This window comes from Parasteatoda tepidariorum, chromosome 9, assembly GCF_982258835.1.
Source record: "Parasteatoda tepidariorum strain Cologne lab strain chromosome 9, Ptep-v5.0, whole genome shotgun sequence".
In the NCBI taxonomy this organism is placed as follows: domain Eukaryota; kingdom Metazoa; phylum Arthropoda; class Arachnida; order Araneae; family Theridiidae; genus Parasteatoda; species Parasteatoda tepidariorum.
In genome coordinates, this window is record NC_141763.1 from 77,952,954 (window position 1) to 77,962,141 (window position 9,188).

The 9,188-nt window shown below is 29.0% G+C and overlaps 1 long non-coding RNA gene across 1 annotated transcript; it reads left to right on the forward strand.

Annotated features, from left to right (window-relative positions):
• The first annotated feature begins 230 nt into the window (after positions 1-230).
• LOC107437951 (uncharacterized) lies at positions 231-8,646 on the forward strand. Its single transcript, XR_001583313.4, has 3 exons — positions 231-368; positions 6,500-6,612; positions 8,451-8,646. It is a non-coding gene; the product is annotated as an uncharacterized LOC107437951 (long non-coding RNA).
• Positions 8,647-9,188: the final 542 nt, after the last annotated feature.

The window sequence follows — 9,188 nt, forward strand, 5'->3', positions numbered from 1 at the left end:
TCGACATTGGTTGAAAATAAACTCAAACGTAAAAACAATGCTATTTTATTTTGATAGGAAACCCGGATATTTTTGGTTTAGATTTTATAGGTTTTTCAATAAATTTCTAATATAATTCCTATGGTTTCATATTACAAATCACATTCTTATTTACAATTTATTATTTGTTGTTAATTTATTGCCTCAAAGTCGCCAAAAATGACTACTCACAAGTTTTTACTGTGTGTGACAGACGCTTCTGAACAAATAATGTTTATGAGATGCTCGCTTAATGGCTCCATATAAGTGGAATTAAAGGCCAGGATTTAGTTCTTTATGTAAAAAAATAAGTAAAACAGTTCTTGGATTAAATTTGAAATTTTTTTCGCGTAAGTATAAAATTTTTACTAAGCAATTTAATTTTATTATTATTATTAATTCAATATTTAAAAAAAATTATATATTCTATAGAAATCTAATTTACTAATTATAAAACTACTTAAATTTCTATACATTATCAAAAATAAATTGAGTTTTTAATAATTACCCAATTTAACTTTTAAAAAAAATTAAAGACGGTTACTAATCTACTTTTTCCGATGAACTTAGAAACTTTTTAGTTGTAACAAACATGTTGCATCATTAAGTTACTTTTAATCTTTTCTCAAACTATATGTTCGCTTTATTTTGTTCATTCATTATGTAAATAACCATGAGCTGTGCAATTTATTTGCTATTTAATTCATTAATAATACAAATATTAGAGAATGATATAAATAAAACACGCCCTATAAAATTTGAAAAAAAAGTATATAAGGAGAAACGTTTTTAAATTTATATTTTTAAAAAGCAAAAAAATACAAATAAAGACGCTAATACAAAAGCAATTGTAGAACAACTGCGAAAATTTATTTTCATAAAAACTGTCTCATTTTTTATTCCACTAATTTTTAAACAATCTTCGTATTTGTAACAAAGGCATAAAAGGATATAAAAATAAGTAAACTGATTGAGATTTGAATTATTAGAAAATGTTAAATTTTTTGAAATTCATTTAGATTTTCTGAAAATATAATGTTCTCAATTGTAAAATAACTATACACTTCGTACTGAAAACTCTATCAACAATGTATTGCTTGACAAACTTATGTAACAATTATATTCAATTATTTCATTTTATACGTCAAAAAGTTAATAGTATTATAATCTAAAAAACATTCAGTTGTGTACTTTTGATTTTCAACTGCACATTTCCCTGCTTTAATGGAGAATTAAAAGTTAAAATGAATACTAACAACTTACAACTTATTCAATTAGAAACTGAAACTGTATTGTCAAGAAAAAGAAATTGGACACAATATTTTTCACAAATATAATACAATAAATGACATTTTTCAGAAATAAATTTTTAAAAAAAGTAAAAAAATCTTTTTGCATTTAGTTGATAATTTAATATAAAAATATAAACGTTATCGTTCTAAGAAACTGAAGTAGTAAATGGAACAATGAAGAATTTAGATAACGCATAATGCGAATTTTTAGAAGCATAGTTTGTTTATTTACTTAATTTTGTTAAATTATGTAAAATCAAAGCTATATATGATAGTTTTTGGAGTCATTTAACCAAAGAGAAAAAAGTGTACATTTTTTATGGAAAATTTTACAAGAACTGGTATTAAAATTGGAGGAAATAATTCTTCAATCTTTACAATGCTTTGTGCTATAATTTAATCATAATACAAAATCTGACGCAAAAACGCAGTTTCTTTAAGTAATGTTGATTATGTTTTTTCTTATAAAATAAGTAGAAGGATGAAATCTCGAAAAAGGTAATTTCAGCAGGTTACATTTCTGGGGCAATTTTCAAGAATCATATAATTCTTATTGACAATTTTACATTTTATTTACATCAATTTTACATTAAAATAAATGTTACTCACATGTTACTATTTTATAGCTTTTCAGTATTCAGAGTGACACAAAAGCATAATAATTAACAGGAGCTTACTTTAACTAGTACAATAAAATTTGTCAATAGACTTTTAATTGTAATTTGGTGAAAACTTGGCTGTTTAATAAAAATGCATCAAGGACAACTGTAATCGCTACAAATACAAATTTAATTATTGCATACATTTGTTTATTAGACATTCATTATTCACAAGCATTAATTTTTGCAAAACAGTTTTTTCAAATAATAAATTAGAATGTGAGTGATTAATGGATGGTTAACTAACTTTTATTAAATTAATTATTCGTAATATTTTCATTATTATTCACTTATGCTTTAATAAATTTTTTAATACTTCTCCTAGAAAGATAAAACAATTAGTTCAAATAAATAAAAGTCTCCTGTATACTTAAGGAATTCCAACTGAAAACGAAATAGATTCTTTTGTTGTTGTTGTCTTCTCTATGAGACAAAACTAAATATATCAAGAAGTTTGGTAGGTAAATGGGTACATTTGTTTACTTCACACTAGAGCTGCACAATGGGCTATTAACGACGATTTGGGAAACATCCCTGAGGATGATCCGAAGACGTGCCATCGCAATTTTGATCCTCTGCAGAGGAAATGGCTCTCCTGTTTTGATAGTCCGACGACATGAGTGCGAAGTCGAGCACTTTTCGGTAGAACAGTTTAGCGAGGACCGAAACCTTTCACCCTCAGTCACTACGCAGGTTGATCAAAGTGGTCAGTCACCCGATTACTGATCACAGCCTCAAAAAGTTTGGAGAATGAGTTTTATGAGTTCTGGCACCCTGAATAGGATGTCCTGATGTTGAGCCGAGTTTAAAAAGTGCAGCCAGAATGGATTGACAGTTGAAAATGTGTTCTGGCGTTAATTGGGTTTGCGGACAATGTCTGTATATGGGGTATAATCTGGTCTTGTCTGTCCTTCAAATGGCCCATGTGGAGTCTTTCTTTTGCGGATGACAGGTTTCTAAGACAATTAAGATCCAGAATGGAGGGTTTGTTTGAAAGTTTGCTTGAAAAGTTTGTGCTTGGCAATTGCATTTGCGTCATCAGAGTTGACGGTGGGGGTCGGATCGAAGTTTCGGGCTTCCTTAGCAAAATCGTCTGCGCACTCATTTCTTTCAATGCCACATGGGTAGAGATCCACTAGAGGGTGAGAGGCTTTTTTATATGTCCCAGGAGGTTGTTAATGCTCTGGGTTAAATTTGCTTCTCCATTGCATATGGCTTCTAGTGTTGATTTTGAGTCGGAGAAGGTGACCAGTCCTTCTGTTGAATCTTCAGAATAGTGTGGATGGTAAAATAAAGGAGCTCCTTTGACAGCAATAAGATCACTAGTGATATTTGGCCAGTGAGAATTTCGAAATGTAGGTTTCTATTGATCGCAATCTTATCCATGGGAAATCAAGAGATAAAAAATATCAAGACTTTATTTAGTATTTCTTCTCGTTTTCTTGGTTTTCTCCCTTCTTGAAGGAATTTTTTTTAAACCTGAAATATCTAGAAATTTACCAGGTCTCCTGACCACGCCTGTTTAATACAAGTATTATTCACAGAATTGTGAAGTCGGTAGTTTTAATGCGTGACTCCGTATCCAGACTTACACGACCCTACAATAATGGAAGAGACATTTTCAGTTTTTGACATTTTTTTAAATTTCTCAAGAAATACCTATTAGAATATCTTAAAAGTTTAAAAGTTTCAAGTAATTTTTTCACTTTTTTTAGAGAGCTCGAAACTATTAGGGGCTATCCACAATTTTCATCTTGTATTATAATACAAGATTTATTAAAAAATAAGACCGTCATTTTGGGGGATCCCCCCTTTAAAAGTATGTTTTCTTTTGCATGTTTTCTTTCTCCATACCATAAAAGATTAGTTCCAGGACGATTATTGTAAGGTATTAACATTCGTAATCAAATTTTGTCTTAGGATACAAAATACAATTTGTGAAAAAACCCTGATCGTTTTGAGCTTTTTCGTGAAAAGTACAAAAACTACTTAGAAAAGTGTTTGAAAATTTTTAAATTTTTAAGATATTCAAATCAAATTTTTTCCATCAATTTCCAAATACGATTCATTAGAAAATTGTAAAAAAAAATATTTTTAAAACTTTTTTCAGTGCATGCGCTTTATAAAAAAACTAGCTTAAATATTAATAACTTGCGTAGTTTTTAGCAAATTTTTTTAAAATTTTAAATAGATAATTTTGTAATTAATCTTAAATTGCTCCAGAAATTTTGTTTAATTCCATTGAATATCTTTAAAGTTATAATGAATAATCATAAGGCAAAAAATAAATTTCTCTGAAAATGTCTTTATCTCAATAAATATTTACTGAAGGTTTAGGAAACTTTATGCAATTATTAAAAATAACTAAAGTAATCGATAGAAGTTAGAAGCTTATTGCTTCATTTTCTACCATAGGGTGTTCAAAAATACTTGTTTTCTTTCGTAATTTATTGAAGGTCCCTCAAACTTCTGAAAGATTTAAATTTTATTGCTAAGTATGAAAAATTGCATGAACTGCAATGAACAGTTTTTGATAGATAGTTTAAATAGTATACAGTTGCATGTTTTTAGATTTTTGATAAGTATCTTTGTTTTTATGCTAAATTAACGTTTAAGGATTTTTTTAACTTCATCAAAATCGGTTTTCAACTGTTTTAACGTAAGAAAATAAGATTTTAAAAAATACAAAATGTGAGAAACGTGTAGTTTTAAATTACTCAAAACCGCAAAAAAATTCATCATTTAATTGCTTTAAAGTCTTGTGTAAAATTTCACAGAAATTCTAAAAATTATCAAATACTATTTCTCCTAAGCTACTAAAGTGACCCCATTATTTTCTTCTTTTTTTTTTGAGGATATTATGCTGTCTAACAATACTATATCATCAAAAGTTTGTTAAGTAGGAGAGATATCAAGAAAACACAAATTAAAAATTTTACTTGAAATCCAAGGCTTTATTTCCGGCTTTAACTCTACTAAAATTTTGTCTAAATTCTCGAAAAATATTAAGATTATTTTGCTAAATTCATTTCAAATTATTCTTTTCCAATTTTTTTACGCAACATTAAAGTCAAAGATTATTTATTATATTCTTAAGGGAATATTCTCTAACTAGGAAACTATACCAAATAAGATACTTAAAATTCTCTGATATGTCTTTTTCATTAACTTTACATCTGAATTAAATGAATTTAGGTTTAGTCGGTGTCTGACTTGCAATAATTTGCTTCAAAATAGGTTAGAAATAACATTCTGCGTGGATCCAGTTCATCTCCATTCACCAACACATTGTTTCATCGGCACAACTTCTTTGACGAATCATAGTATGACTTTATGCAAATTGTTTTGAAGCAAATTGGATTAAACCAAACAGGAACGCAATCACATAGGCTCTTGATCCAGATCCACACATTTTGAACTGCCGAAACAAAACATTGGCTAGTTCTAGTTTATAGCAGTGTTATTTTATATGAGTGCCATAACATTTACAGCCAATTGATTTATAACAATTTAGAACCAATCGCTCATATAAACAACTAATTAAAGAAAATTTTTATGAGTATTGTTATAGCACAATTATAATAACGTTCTTACTAGCTAGAAATAAATATTTAGTTTGGATAATTCAAATTGAATGGTTTAGAAGCCTAAGCGGTGGTTTTGAACCAAATCAGTTCAAATAAAACAAGAACTTAATGACATTGTCTCTTAATCCAGATCCACTCATTTTGAACTACCGAAACAAAACATTGACTTGTCCTAGTCAATGTCTAGAAGAGTCTATGTCTAGTCTAAACAGGAACTTAACTGCATTGGCTTCTGAGCCACTTATTTTAAACTATCTAAACCAGTGGTTCCCAAAGGATGTTCCGCGGAGCCCTGTTCCAAAAGTTAGGAATTCTTTAGTTAGTAATAATTAAATTTATTTATTTAATATTTCGTTTGTTTAAATTAACTTATTCATGTAAAATGCCAATGAGAAAAAGGTAACAAACTTTAAATAAATAAAAAAAATTCAACAACAGAAAATTTTGAAAAATTTATGAAAATGCTTGGCATTTATAAAAAATTCAATAAGAATTTTCGAGCTTTCAGAATGATTAAATTCAAGATTAAAGAATGCTGTTTCTCTGATATTCATTCTCAACATTTACATGTTCTTTTTGACAACCATAATTCATTTATTCATGCACCAAAAAAAATTAATGGCTTTAAATATTTCATTTTTCGCATGAAATATTACCAAAATAATTAGTATTCACTATTTATTTAATTCTTTGTTAGTATATTCACAGCTGCTAAGGAATTTTTTTTTCATAACGTCGGGGTTCCGGCCAAAACAAGCTAGATTATTTAGGATTACATAGCCTAAAAAAAGATGGGAGCTGCCTATCTAAACTATACACAGTTGTAAAAATGTCGTAACATCACTGATAAATACTTTTTTATATAATCAATTAATTATATATTCAATTACTAATACATTATTTAAATCACATGATTTGCTAATAAATGTCTGCATTATTTCAGAACAAAAATGAAGCTATTGGGCTTTGTTATATTGATTGCATGTCTCTTTGCTGTTTTGAATGCTGATGATGATATGGGCTGCAAAGAGAAGCGTGCTAGAGCCAAGGCATTATGTAAGAAATTATTATTTAAAAATTTTTATGTAAAAATATTTCATTGTACACAACAATTAAAAAATATATATATTTTAAGGTTCAAATATGGCTTTTTCTACTTCATTTTGTCAGAGAGTAAATTACGTAGAATTTTAGAACTTTACAAAATACAAAAAATTTAACTTTAAATAATAAAATCATTTTTAATAACCAACTTTTGAAATATTTTTATGAGGAAAAAAAACACCATGTATGTTTTGTCTTAAGATTCAGAACCCGAATAAATTCTATAAATTATTATCATTTTCCAGAGAAGGGGGGGGCATAAAAGTTGGTCCCACCGCTCTCTAAAAGTGTTACTTAAGCGATAGAAATAAAAATCTAATTCTAGGATAGAAATAAATTCTCCTACAGTACAGTCCTTTTTACAGTAGAAACAAAAATCAAAGGCTCATACTATAGATTACCATAATTGCAAGTTCAATGCTAACTCAGTAGTGTTACTCTAAGAGTTAGTAAGAAAAAAAATAATTTTTAGAAAAGCTCAATTTTGTGGCACGTTATTCCGTTTGTTTTCATTAGAATGCTGATTAAGTTTTTGCAAAAACTTTTTTAACTATTTAGGAATTTTGGCTTTACACTCGTATTTTTATATTCTGTAAACACTGCATAGTAGCACCTTTTTGGGTGAAATTAAAAAAATTTAAGATTTGAAAGTATCTAGCTTTCATTTCGATACTTTATGAACAATCACTCATCATTTTTCAAGCAATATAGTGACAGGGTGCGTTTTAAAAAGTCCTTAAAGGTGCTTATTTTTGATTTACGTTTTTTAAAAGCTCCTAAAGGTGTTTTTTTTTATTCGAGGTTTGTAAAAAGTGCTTAGTTTTCTGTCTTTTAAAAAGAGATTTTTTCTTTGCCGTGTCGTCTCTAAAGCACACAAAAAATGCATGATTTTCGCAATTTTCTCTTCATGGGCCGGGATAGCCTGGTTGGTTAGGCACTGGGTCCATGTTCAAGAGGTCGTGGATTCGATACCCGCTGGCCGAAGGCTCTTTGTGTAATAAATGGTGACTGAAGCATCTCAAATCTGTTGAGTTACAAAGTCTTCCATGTTCCTATCACAAATCACACCTCTGGAGGTACTGATCCAGGAGTTTCTCTCTCTCTCTCTCTCTCTCTCAAAATATATATATATATATATATATATATATATATATATATATATATATATATACAGTCTCAGTGAATTAAGTTTCTTCATTAGTTAGGCCTAGTTGGTCCGATAAAATTCTGATTGTTTAACCGTATTAGATGAAAGCAGAAAATAACGGTTTTTTTCACAGTTAACAGTTTCATTACTATCTTATTTATGGTCATTTGACTGTTTTGGTTAATTATGGCAAATTAACAATTAAAAAAAAATGTTATTTAACCATTTTTTCCGTGAATTTTCTGACGGTGTAGTTCGGAGATCCTGAATGAAAGATTCATAGCTGGGCTTCTTAGTTTCTCACTTTTTTAATACAAAATCGTATTAGTTTTGTTATTTTTCGCAGTTTTTTACTCCAGTTTAGTATTAAGAATTTTCTTTGCCATCTGAGTCGCAGTCAAAATTTAAAATTACATTAACATGCTAATATAAACTGCATGCTCGAATGCAAAGCATCTGTTCTAAAATATATAATAGTAATAGTAGTTTATAATAGCGAAATTTATAACAGTTATATAATTATTTAACTCAGCAAAATATGTAATATTTTAGGGCGTGTGGATTTTTGTACTCTAGTGTACAGTGTATTACGTTCAATAAAATTAAAATTATAGCATCAATATTATTCTTTTTTTATTCTTAGATAAAAACAGCGTTCCAGATATTCCTATTGCAATGTGCAATTCAGATGGTACCTATGCCAAAAAACAATACACTAGCATGGGTAAGTGCTACTGCGCTGATTCAGAAGGAAATCCAATTGATGGCCAAGAGTGCCCATGTGAATAAAAAATCGCAACTGGAATTATTTGAATAAATTTATTCCTGTTTAATAACAATTTGTGCTTTTGATCTTGGTATTTTGTAACTTGCACTGTTTAACAACTTCGTAATTCTTGTAGTTCTGGTCTGGACCATAGAGTTATAAATAAGAAGGAGTGGGCATTCCTCCCCTTCCCCATTGGAGTAACTGTCAAGGAGCGGCGGCTATGTTGGTATAACCAGAAACTTCGCGGAGCCGCTCAGGTTTCAAGAGGAATAGTTAAGTTATTCTTGACCTTTTCTCTTATGATTGGAAAATTTCGAAAACGAGATTGAAATAGTTTTGTTGTTAATACATAACATAACTTCCCAAAAAATAAAGTTTTAAGATAGCTCTATTTTACATCTGAATTTTAAAAAAAGGAGCTTTACGGCAGTTTACGGGAACTTAGGTTCCTTTACATTTTATCTAGACATTAAGCCATTTGAATAAACACTTGGGTAATAAATCTGGTCCATAACCTACTGTTTATTACTAAGCAGAGAAGTCTAATTTCTTTTTCTTTTGCAAAGCACTTGATCATATGAAGTGTACAAAACTGTAATTTACAAATAGCAA